At 49.2% G+C, this 12,947-nt stretch overlaps 1 pseudogene; it reads right to left on the reverse strand.

Annotated features, from left to right (window-relative positions):
- Positions 1 to 464: 464 nt before the first annotated feature.
- Positions 465 to 583, reverse strand: LOC112471381 (annotated as a pseudogene).
- Between the last annotated feature and the right edge of the window lie 12,364 nt (positions 584 to 12,947).

Below are 12,947 nucleotides of genomic sequence, written 5' to 3' on the forward strand. Positions count from 1 at the left end.
TCATTCTTGACCCGAGGGGAAGGGCTATTTTCTGGAAAACCTTGGTTACGGCAGCCGCCACCGGAACTGAGCTTGTTACAAATAGAAACCGTGCCCTCCTGGGAGGTGACGTTCTGGGTTTCCATGTCTCCACCCCTTCCTCACACTCCCCTGGGGATCCAACTCACAGCCTCTCTCTTCAGCACCCTGGGGGAGTTCCTGCCTAGCGACAGCAGGCGAGTCAAAGCCCCTACCAGCACCGGCTTTCTGCTGCCCCCTGGTGGCTACATGCTAGGAGGCAGGGCTGCTGCCTCTGGCTAGTCTTGCCCGTCCTCTTGGTCCACGTTTTCCTGTTGGTGCCTCCTGAGCCCACTGCCCACTCACCTTTCTTTGTTCATTTTTTTTTATTTGTTTAGGCAAGGCAACCCTTGGTTGACCTCACAGATTGAAAAGACCTTGTCAGCTTACAATCCCTTATTTTTTTAAGCCTACAGCACCTGGTCTTCCTAGGTGGTCTCCCATCCAAGGACTAACCAGGCCCGATCCTGCTTAGCTTCTGAGATCAGACGAGATCGGGCATATTCAGGATGGAATGGCCGTAGATTGTCTCTTTCATTTTAAACTGGAAGCTCCTTCAGGGCAATGTGGGTCTGCTAAATGGGGATGCTAATGGTTCCTGCTTAGTAGGGCTGCTGTAAAGATCGGTGATGGCTGCCTTTGCTGAGCCTGTATCCTTCTAAGTGTGGTACACGCATTACCTCATTTAATCTTGGTAACACCCCAATGAGACAGGTACTAACATTATCCCCATTTTACAAATGAAGAAACCGACACAGAGGGAGCATGAGCGATTGGCCCGAGGTCTCAGATCTAACTAGTGCTGGGACCAGAATTGAACCCAGGTGGCTGCACAGCAGAGCCCACCTTTCTGACCATATGTCCCACTGCTCCCTAGTTCAACACAATAATGGATGCGGAACACACATACAACACAGCATCTACGCCCAGCGGTCCATGAGCTGCAGCATCTGATCATTATTTGTGGCCTCCACAGGGCTCCGCACACAACATGGGACATCCACTAATTAATATTTAGTGAATAAATTGATGCAACTGATCATCAAATACTGTCTGAGTTCTTGCAATGCCCAGGGTACTGTTCTAGACACTGAGACTGAAGCAGCCGCAAGCCTGGCCAGGCCTCTGCCCTCCTGATGCTGCCATTCCAGCGGGAGGGGACGGGCGGCAGGCTGAGAGTCAGACACGACATCAGATACAATGTCAGATGTTGACACGAATAAAAATAAATGTTCCGAAGGGAGAAAGATGAACAAGAGCTGAAATGATTTATAGTTTGTTTGAAAACGTAGAATTATTAGGATGGGAGGGACACTGAGAAATTCCCTAAGGAAATATATCTGTGACTTTTTCACACTTTGGTCGTATTAAATGCCATCACATAGCAGTAAAAGTTATAATAGGGGTTTTGAAATGGCAATAGACAGAGACAGTCGATAAGGATGGCCTGGGGGGTAGAAACTTTATACCACACCCACTTGCCCTCGCTTTCAGAACCTGAGGTACCGTGTGAAGGCAGGGACCAGCCCCCAGCAGAGACTATGCAGGCACCTGACCGGCCAGCTTAGCAGACCTGGGAAGGCGCCTCTGGAATCTTGTATTTTTGCCTATTCTTGGGTGAGCAGCCAAAAGATCAGCACAATATAAAACAGCATGTCAGTCATCTGTGACCAGCATCCTGAGCTGGAATGTTCTACAAGGTTAAAATGTAGGTGTTGTACCCACAGTTGCAGCAGCTGGACACAGAGTGAGAAGCTAATTGAGACAGGGATTTACAAGCACATGACAATATGGACAGCTTTCCTGGTTGCAAATCATGCAAAAGAGGGCGGGTATTTCAGAGCTGGAGATGGCTGGATAAGAAAAAAGGGAGACAGATCTGTGTGCAATTATGTCCCAACACTGAGTCAGGAGGCACACGAGCCACATCCTGCGGGAGGCTGTGAGCTGCAGGCCGCGGCCTCCCAGCTTCTAGCCCTGCTTTGAAGCCCCCAGGGAGCTCGGTGGTGACTTCATTAGTGTCCAGGTCTAGCGCTGGAGGGCATCGGCTGCACAGGGCCCAGGTTGAGGCTGGCCAAGGAAATCGGGAGAGAGCCGGGGATCGAATTTAAAAGCAAACAGAAACAGCAGTTGCTGACCCAGGGCTTCCAGTCTGTGGGAGTTCGTTAAGCAGGTGATGGCTAAGCAGAATAGCAGAGGAGAGCACCAGGCCCCGCCCCCGCCCAGACAGCACCTCCCTCTCTCTCCTTCATGAGCCGATCAGATGATAGGGCTCCCGCAGAGGGCAGGGGCCATCACGCCATGTGGCGTCCGGCAACTGAGGGCGTACAAGCTGACACTGAGAGTGGCCTCAGAAGGAGGGGGGAATGACAGAAAAGTGGGAGGGAAGCCCAAAGTAATAAAAAATTGTCAACCCCCCCCCAATAAAGTTGGCTTTGGCATGGACATAACAGGCCCCTTTTCACATGCCAGCCCTGGAGACAGAAGGAGAAGTGTCAGCTGCCATGGCCGAGTGTCCCTGATGACACATCGTGTTTGTCCTCTGCTTCTAGCATCTGAGTACGTGGCTGACTTGGCCATTCCCAGAAGAAATCCCTCTTGACAAGAACATTCTCGTTTTATTAGTGAGGCATCTGAGCCGAGGGGTTTGGGCTCTCCCCGCCTCTCTGGACAGTGCATCAGGACCAACCAGGGCACAGGGAAAGGAACGTAACGGAAGGCCCTGAGCTGAGATCTCAGGAGCAGAAGGGAGCTGCACTCTGTAGGGTTTGCTGACCACATGAAAATGCTTCCACCGGGGACATGCAAATGGCAGGGCGTCTGTCCCGGGGGGAATGGTCTCACGCAGTGGAGAAGCTCTGGAGTTTGGGAGACAGGCCTGGATCCAAGTCCCAACTCCACGACCTTCTTGCTGGGGGTCCTAGGGCAAGTTCCTTAACCTCTCTGAGCCTCGGTTTCCTGCTACATAAAATGGAGATAATACAAGCACCAACCTCCAATGACCTTTACGAGGACTCAGTGAGACAGTGCACACTGATTACTAACCGGAACCTTAAACGGAGCACATGCTCCGTGAGTGCCTCTAACGTGCCATTAGCTTCACGCAGTGTTATGTCAAAGGACTTCTACGTCCTAGCAGCCGTAGGGCTGACATTCATCAAGTACTTGTAGGCACTCGGTCCTGTGCCAAGTGCTTCACACACATCATTGCCTCATTTAATTCCTACAGCAAAACTATGACACAGGAACTATTATTGTGTCAGAATGTGTGTGACAGCAGGTCACAGTTCAGTCAATTAAAAGTGGATTGGACAATGAGGAAAATGGGTTTTTCTCTTAGAATGCGATGTCTACTAGTAGGCAGTCCCAGTCGGGATTAGTGTCCCTGTGAACTTCGAGGACCCAGGCTCTTTCCACCTTCTTTCTCCCCCATTTACTGCAGGTCGGCTTGTCCCCTCATGGTCACAACATGCTGTTGCAGCTCCATGTGTCATACATAGATGTGACAATATCTTGGCGAACAATGTTCGCTCCTGTCTCTCTTTATTAGGGAAGGATGCCTTTCCCCTAAGCGGGGAGTATGCAGGCCGTTGGGTGTCACCTTCCAGGACTGGGGCACAAGCCCTCCATCCAGCCCCAGGATACCCTAGCAAGGAGTTAGTTGGAGGGTTCACCTTCCATGGTGGGAGCCAGGCTTCGCCAGCGAAGAGAAGAATTCAGGGAGAGAGGCCGTCGACAGCACCTTCCAAAATGGGAACCCGCTCTTTACAAGGAGCAAACCAAGGCACAGAGTGGCGCAATAGAGCCGACATCACACTGCTGGCAGAGCCGGGGTGGCCGCCCGCCCCCAGCCTACCCGCTAGTCTTCTCTACCTTTCCTGTCTAGAATACTTAAGAAATCCTTCTCTACTCAAAGTCGTCGTCTCCAGGGCTCCCTTTCTGAAGTTCTGTTTCCAGACACAGGTCTTTAATCCATCTCGAATTGAGTTTGAGTGGGATATACAGTAGGAATTGAATTTTTAACATATAAAAAAAGTTATTACAGCACTATTTTTTCAAACAGCTCATCCTTCCTCCGTATCTTTAAGGTCCCCTGAGTCACGGAGCAAGTTTCCACTCCGTTTCATTCATCCGTTTCTCTATCATTGTTTCAATACCAGGCTCTTTCAATCACGAGAGCTTTGTAATGAGTCTTGATGTCTGGTAGGGTAAGTCACCCCCAAACTTCTTCTTCTTCTAAGTTCTGTAAGTTATTCTTAACCTTTTGTTTCTCCCTATAAGTTTTAGAATCAATTTAAGTTCCATTAAGAACGCAAAATCCAAAAATAATTATTAGAATTTCATTGGACTCGGGTTAATCTGGGAACATTCTTCTCTTTATAATACCGAGTCTTGCATCCACAAGTATGGAGCATATCTCCATTTGTTCCGGTCTTCTTTAATGTCTTTAAATGATGTTCTGTAATTTTCTCTTAACTATGTTCCAAACACCCACACTGGAGTGGAAAGGATCTTAGAGACTTTCTGATCCAACGGACGGCTTACAAATGAGACACGGAGAAGCGGCTGGGTCTCCACAGAGGACGGCACCTAAGTGCCCGCGGGAATAGCAGTGGGGCACTGGGAGCTGCGGGCGTGAGAGGCAGGGGGCGACAGGGCCGGCAGCAGGGTGAAGGCCGCACCAAGGGGGTCCTCCCTAGGGACAGACAGCGCCAGCTGGGTGAGGAGAGGCGGCACTCTAAGTGAGGGCAGAACACCGTGGCACAGGAGACCGCGGGCGGTGGTCGGGGCAAAATAAATGGGTGGGATTCCCCAACTGTAAAGAGGAATGGATTTTACAGCTAACGAAGTCCAGAATCTTGAAAGGGGTCTGAAGATAACCTCTGGCCAATAAAGATAGATGTTATGATCAAATCAATAGAAATGGACACAGGAAAGATGTGACAAGAGTGAGTATGTGCTTATATCACCTACATTTTCGTCACAACTGAAAGATGATGATGATGATGATGATGATGATGATGATGATGATGATGTAGTAACAGTAATAATGACGGCTAATATTTATGGAGCACTTACTATGGGCCAGGCCCCATCCTGAGCTCCTTACGTATATCAACTCACTCCATCCTCCCAACAATCTGTAAGGTGGGTACTTTACCATCCCCACCTTAAAGCTAGAGAAATTGAGGCCCAGAGAGACTGATTACTTGCCCAAGATCACACAGCTAACAAGTGGCAGAACGCAGGTGTGAACCCAGGAATTCTGGCTGCGGAGCATATGCTATTACCCACTACAAAAACCAAAATGAATTGTGCCTGCAGCTGGGAAGCTAGGCTACTCTCAGGAAGGTCTTCTTGCTTCTGGTCCTGACTGCGGAACCTTGAACCGATCTTTTCAAAGAGGCACCAAACCAACTCACCATTAAACATGGTAGAAGCTCTTGGTCATCGGAAGCCCTGTGGCTATGGGACGATCACCCGAGAGGTTCTCCAACCACGGATTTGGTGCCTGCTCCTCTCTGCCTGCCCCTGTGCTGTTTTCTTTCTAGGATTTACCTTGTCTGGACATCATGCTAATGAGTTAACTGAGAAGGTCTGCATTCATGGTAATTCATGGCTTCTTAATGAAATCCATTTGCTCAATAGGAAAGCTGGCACTGGTGAATAAACCCGAGTCACAGGACCGAGCGGGGATGCTGAGCGGCACTGAAATAATTCAGTTCAAGCAGCTGTCCAGCCACCAGCACCACCGCCACATGTAGGATTAACAAAACCGTTCCAAAGCATATGGGAATGCTTTTCAAGGTCATTAGAAGAGAACAGTAAAGGAGGTAGAAAGAACACTGCTTCCTCTGCTGCTACCTCCCCCACAGGGACGAGGGGATGACTCCCATGCCGTGAAATAAAGCGGCACCTAGCTTTGTTGAAAGGCAGGCGGGCTGAGCACTGGCAGAGAGCAAGTGAAGAAAAATTCGTGATGCCCTCACGAAACCCTAATCAAAGCTACAAGTCCCACTCACTCTATTTTTATTCAGCAGCAAATCAGGAGTTCCAGAAAAATACCAGGAACAAGGATTTCTGCTTTAAGAACCCCAAACTCTGAAGCTGAGTCCGGGAAGTGGTGGGTGGCAGGGTGGGAACGAAGTCACAGAAATACAAAGATCCTCGTTGACTTCTATTACACTAGACACATTTCACAAAAATAGAATACAGAAGTCCGAGTGCCCCAAAATATAATCTATTAACATAAGATTATGTGACACAACTGGCCTTTTTTCACCCAAAGTGTACCCGGAAGTGTTTCCACTTTACATATGGAAAATATTGATTGAATCATTTTTGTAATGGAGAATATTTCAGTGTTTGACTTTTTTTTTTTTTTTTTTTTTGCTTTTCCAAACAGCAAGGCAATGACTAATGCCGTGCGGATTTTTATGGATGTGAATTATTTGAGAGAGACGTTTGCTGTCACTGGAGGCCTTCGAAATAACGATTGCATTTTACCTCCATTTTTCAGGTGAGCAAACTGAGGCTCAGAGAGGCTCAGAAACATGCTCAGTCATAGGGTTAGGAAGGGATGGGGCTGGGACCCAAACCCAGGCATCTGGAGAGGAAACACCCACACCCAACCCATATCATTATTGCAAGGATTCAGCAACACTGGCTTGAGAACGCAAGGAGGGGGTGAGGGTGGGAGACGGAGCCCGAGGGGAGGTCGGGCACAGACCTGGGCGGAAGTACAAGCATGCGTGGGAAGAAAACATTAAAATTACTTGTCTTTTCTGCTGGAAAGATAAAACTGCCCCTGCAAGGCAGTACATAACCCCCTGCACCACACCTCCACCGCGGGCTTCGGGGAGACGGTCGGGTGAGGAGAGCTGAACCAGCCGACTGCCGAGAGGCCTCAGACACAGCGACAACGGAAAGAAACGCATCTTCCTCAACGTCACAGAAATACAGGTGACCTGGGAGGCAGGACAGTGGTGCAGTTAGATCTCCAGCCTCCACATCTGGACAGCTGGGCCTGAAGCCTCAGCTTCCCTCCAAGGCTAGCAGCGCCCTGAAAAGTCGCTACCTCAGTGTCCTCCTCTGTCCAGTGGGGATTTGAACAACACTTGCTCCTGCAACTTTCTGCGCATGAAATAAGGTGTGTCTCCCTTAGCACAGGACCCCGTGCCCAGTAATTGATGATACCCCCTATTATTTTTGCCATTGTTAACTCTGCCTTGTGAACATGCTCCCAGGCTCTGTCCTCACACGCGATGAACACGCAGCTGCCGTGCCTGGACATTGCGGCTCTGCCCCCTGGTCATAAGTGGCTGGGCCCAGCAGGGCCTCTCAGAGGACCAGAGGCTGGCTCTGCCCACTAACTGACTGTGTGACCTTGGGCAAGAGTCTCGACCTCTTGGTTTCCTCGTATGGGAAACAGGGCCCATAACAGACGCACGTCCCCACAGGACTGAGACGAGGATCAAATGAACAGCACTTAGCGCTGTGCAGGGCATGGGGTAAACGGCCTTAGATGTTAACTATTCATGTCACGATGGATCCATACGACCAAGTTATTTGCACACCTACTGCATACCAGGCAGTGTTCTAAGTGCTTCAGGTATAGCAGTGAACAAAATAGACACATCCTGCCTTGCGGAGATTAGATTTTAGGGGGGAAGGCAAATAATAAACAAGTAAACACAGCATGGGGTAGGGAGTGGCGTAATGAAGAGCACTGAGCAGGGCGGGGTCTGCTGACACAGGGGGATTAAGGAAAGGGGGAACAGCGAGCCATTCACCGAATGTTGCGGGTTCTCCTTCCAGACCCTCGTGACTTACTTTGGCTGATAAGATGTAAATGGCAGGGATAGGTATCACTTTCCAGTGGAACTGCAAAACCACTGTGTGATTCACCACATCCCTTCCCGCTGCCACCGCCATTGTGAACGTGAAAACACAGGTAGAGACAGAGCCTCGGTCAGCCTGGGCCTCTGAACCACGATCAGAGCTCCCTGGCGATGACACTGGATGTGTGAGAAATGAACTTCCGCTGTGCCTGGACACGGAAAGTTGGAGTTGTTACTGCAGCACAATTGAGGCTGATCCCAAAGTCCTATGTCTCACGGGGGCACTTGAGCAGAAGCATCAAGGAACTGAGAGAACAAGCCGCAGGGCTCTGTGGGAAGGGTGCTGCAGGCTGAGGGAATGGTGGGTGTGCAGGCCCTGAGACAGGAGCGGTACTGGTGTCTTTCAGGAACAACAGGAGGCTCTTGTGGCCCCAGCAGCAGGAGGGTGTCAAGAGATGGAGTTAGAGGCGTTTGGGGGAGGGAGAGACTGATAATGTCCCTGTGGGCCACTGTAAAGCCAAGCACAATGATTATAGGTGAGAGGGGGGTGTCTCCACACCAACCGGCACACCTGTCCTCCCCGACCTGTTTCCAACACTGCCTTTCAAAAGGAACAAGAAGGTGCAGCCACTGGTGCCCACCCACTCTCCACACTGGCAATGGGCAGAGCATCCTGTTCACCCTCCTCCACCCCAAGGGCGCTCCTCCTCCCTGCCTGGGGACCTTCCAGTTGGCTTCACATTTGGCTGCAGGTCCTCGTTTGTTTGGGCCTTGGAGAGACTTTCCAAGCTGCTCCTCTCGGAGTCTGTTTATGAAGATGACTCTGTTGCATGAGCCTCCCAGGGCTGTCCCGTTGGTCCAAGCATCTGTTCAACTGAGTCTCTATTTATTTCTCCAGTAAACAACCGGAGCAAAGGCAGAGTTCTGTGGTGTTTCCACAACCCCCGCTGCTGGTGCCAGGATCTAATAGAATGCAGAGATGACAAGGGAGAAGTGAGGGCCCCGTGATCTGGGCGGAAGAGTGCGTGAGGCTCCGGAACCTCCCGGCAGAAGCTGCATCCTCGCCGCAGGCTCCTATGGCACCAGAGGCATGGACGGAGCTGGCCACTGCAGTGGACATCTGCTGGCTTTTCCCACCAGCATGTTCTCTCTTCTGCTGCCCAGAGCAAGTCCCAGGGATCCCCTAAAGGACCCCAAAGGACCATCCCTCCCTTTTCTCAGTCCAGTGTGTTTCAAGGTAGGCCTGATGCCTCTTCTCCTGGGCCCCCTGTACCCCACATCCGGGAAGAGGTACATGATTGAAGTATGGCCACTGAATTTCTTCTACCACCTCCTGGCCTTTGTGACTCGCTCTGCAGCAGTCATGTGACCCAAGCTGGTCCAATGCACGGGAGAACTATGCAGGAAAGGTGGGGTCTCTCTGTTCAGGCTGCTAAGGTGGCAGGATTTGAGTTCACTGCTGCTGGTGACCAGCTCAGCTACCCCCACACAGGGGTAGCCTGAGAATGAACACGACACAGAAGAAAGCAAAGTGGAGGGATGGAAAGACACAGATTTCTGAAAGTAATATCTGAGCTCCTGGATTCAGCCAAGCCTAAAGTCCCTAAATTTAGGGGTTAAGTAGTTTGTGTGGTTTCCTGTCACTCACAATTAACGGCACCCCAACCTGTTCACCTCTACACATCAGTAGACAGATACGAGAAAGTGGGGTGTGCTGGAGGAATGAATTCTGGGCAGGATGGAAAATGAGAGCAGGTGAGTGTGTGAGCAGAGGGCGAGGAGGCTGGAGAGTTATGTGCTTGTGGCGGCTCTGTGTCCCTCAGCATAAATGCCAAAGTCCTCCCATGACCTCCACGGCCCTGCGGGGTCTGGTTCAGCACCTCTTGGGCCTCGTCTGCTCTTCTTCCCTCTTGCACCCTCTGTTCTAGCCATACAGCCTCTACATCCATGTTCTATGCTGTATAACAAATTACCCCATTTAGCAGTTTAAAATAGCATCTATTTGTTAGCTCACAGTTCTGCAGGTTGGAAGTCCAGCACAGTGTGGCTGGGCTCTCTGCTCAGGCTGAAATCAAGGTGTTAGCTGGCTGCGTTCCTATCTGGAGCGAAGGTTCTCTTCTGAGCTCATTCCTGTAATTGGCATTCAATTCCTTGTGGTTATAGGACTATAGTCCCCATTTTCTTGATGATTTTCAGCCAGAGGCAGCTCTCAGCTCTTAGAGACCACCTCATCACATGGCTCCCTCATCTTCAACCAGCAACGACACATCAAATGTTTCTCATGCTTCCAGGCCCTCTGCCTCCTCCTCCTGCCTCTAGCCAGAGAAAACTCTCTGCTCTTAAAGAGTTCACCTGATTAGGTTAGACACACCGGGCTCATCTCTGCATCTCAAGGTCAACTGATAGGGGACTTTAATTACAAATGTAGGGTCCCTTCAAGCAGCACCTGGATTCACATTTGGCTGAATAACAAGAAGATGGGCTCTTGGGGACTGGCTTTAGAATTCTGCCATCCACAACTTCTTTGTCCCTCAAACGTCCCAGTCACGCTCCCCATCAAAGCCTTACACTTGCTGTTCCCTCCTCCAAGAAAGCTCTGGCCACAGGTGGCCCCTGGCTCACCTCCTCACTGTATGCAGGGTCTGCATACAAATGCCGTCCTCGAGAAGCCTCCTCTGACCACCCGACAGAAACACCACCCCCTTAACCCTGCTTTGTTTTTCTACAGAGCTTATGTGCTATTACAGATTAAACAAAGACAGCTCTGTCTCCCCTGCTGGGCTATAAGCCCAGAGGACAGGGACTTGACATTATTTGCAGAACCTGGCACAGAGTAGATGCTCAATAAATATTTGTTGAATGAAAGAAGGAACATGTTCCTTAAATTTCTTTAATGGCCTTACATAGTCACCCCGAGGTCTTTCCCATGCTTATCTGCCAGCCCTGGGCTCCACGGGAGGCAGAGTAAGGCTGAGACTGAGAGCTCAGGCATCAGAGCCAGACCGGCTGGGTTCGCATCTTGTGGGTCAGCCCTTTTACCTCTCAAGTCTGTTTCTTCATCTGCGACACACGGAGAATCTATCTCAAAGGGTGTCTGTGGGTGCTAAATGAAATAGTTCAGGTAAAGTGCCTGGCACCCAAATCAGAATCATAAGGTGACACCGTCTGACACCCTCAGATAAAGCAAAAAGTAAAAAACACTGACGTTATCAAGGGTTGGCAAGGATGGGTGTGACAGGGACTTCCACTGGGAGTGCGCATCACTGCAATCACTTTAGAGATTCATCTGGAAAAATCTAGTGGAGGTGAAGATGTGCATGTCCCATGTCCTGCCACATCTGCCAATATATAACCTTTATATCAACGGGATCTTTCAACACAGACTCACAGATGCAACTAGCAATACAGCATCAGCTGATTGACTGCCAGACACTGAAGCACTTTACGTAAACAAGTTCATCTTTATCCCCACTTTACAGGTAAGAAATGAAGGCTCAGAGATCTGTAAGTCGTTTGCTCAAGATCACACAGCTGGGACGTGGCAAAGTTCTCACCTGCATCCTGGGTGGTGGATAGGGTAGGAAGGGTGGGGGGAGAGGAAGGAGAAAAAAGGCAAATGACAGGGCAGACTAAACGACAGCATCAACACATCTCCAAGAGCACTCTCTTCTGCAAAATGCGAGACGTAAAGCTACCACGACTCAGAATCTCACTGCCAGGTACAACGCCTAAGAGAAATAAAAACATGTATCCGCATAAAAACTTGTACGTGAATGTTCCTAGCAACATCATTCATAACAGTGGAAACAACCTAAGTGTCCATCAACTAACGAATGGATAAATAAAATGTGGAATACCCATACGGTGGACTGTTACTTGGCCATAAAAAGGAACGAAGCATGGATACATGCTTCGATGGGGATGAACTTTGAAAATGTTATGCCGCGTGAAAGAAGTCAGTCACGAAAGGTCACACATCATATGATTCCATTTGTCTGACTTGTCCACAATAGGCAAATCTATAAAAACAGAAAGCACATTATCGGTTGTCAGCGGCTGGGGGAAGGAGAGAACGAGAAGTGACTGCTAATAGGTACAGGGTTTTTTGCGGGGGGGACAAAAGTCTTCTAAAATTAGATTGCAATGATGGTCGCGCAACTGTGACCATATTGAAAACCACTGAATTGTATACTTTTAAAGGGCAAATTTTATGATACGTAAATTAAGTCTCAATAAAGCTGTTTTTAAAATGCATTCTGAGGATCTCTGCTTTTCTGAGTGTTTATGAGGAGAGGGCATGAAAAATAAGTTTGGCAAATGTGAGTTAAACCAATTCAAATCAGGAAGTAAATGAGTAAGATTTTTGCTGCAGTACTTCTCAGAGCCTTCAATTTACAGAAATTCATGACACTACTAAGAGGAACACGTTCTGATAACAGGTAATGCTTACTGAGTATTCACAATGTGCCAGGAGAACATTAACTCATTTACTTCTCACACTAACACTATGAAGTAGGTACTATTATTATCCCCATTTCACAAGTAAAGAAACTGAGGCACTGATAGGCTGAGAATCTTGTCTAAGATCTAAGAAGACACAGCTAGCAAGTGGCAAAGTCGAGATTTGAATTCAACTAGCCTTGCTCTGGGATTCATGGCAGACTGACGATCTTGATGCAGTATACAGCATTTCCAAAACATGTTTGACCGCAAATTACCTTAATAAAAGAATCCCAAAACATTTGTCTTCTCTCCAGCCTCTCACTTGGACAAGTGAAGTTGCTTCCTCCAGTCTCGCCACCTGCATCCTCCCTCCTTGTGATCTATTCTCCTTTCTCAGTACAGATTTTGCAGCACTCCCTTGCTTCAGACTCTCCGATGGCCTCCCGCCATCTTTAGACCAGGCTTTCTCAACCTCAGCATTAGTGACATCTGGGATCAGCTCTTTCTCTACTAGGGGGCTGCCCTGTGCACTGTAGAATTTTTAATAGCCATGGCCTCTACCCACTAGAAGTCAGTAGCACTTCCTGCCCCCAAGTTGTGACAGCC

This window comes from Pteropus alecto, unplaced genomic scaffold, assembly GCF_000325575.1.
Source record: "Pteropus alecto unplaced genomic scaffold, ASM32557v1 scaffold45, whole genome shotgun sequence".
In the NCBI taxonomy this organism is placed as follows: domain Eukaryota; kingdom Metazoa; phylum Chordata; class Mammalia; order Chiroptera; family Pteropodidae; genus Pteropus; species Pteropus alecto.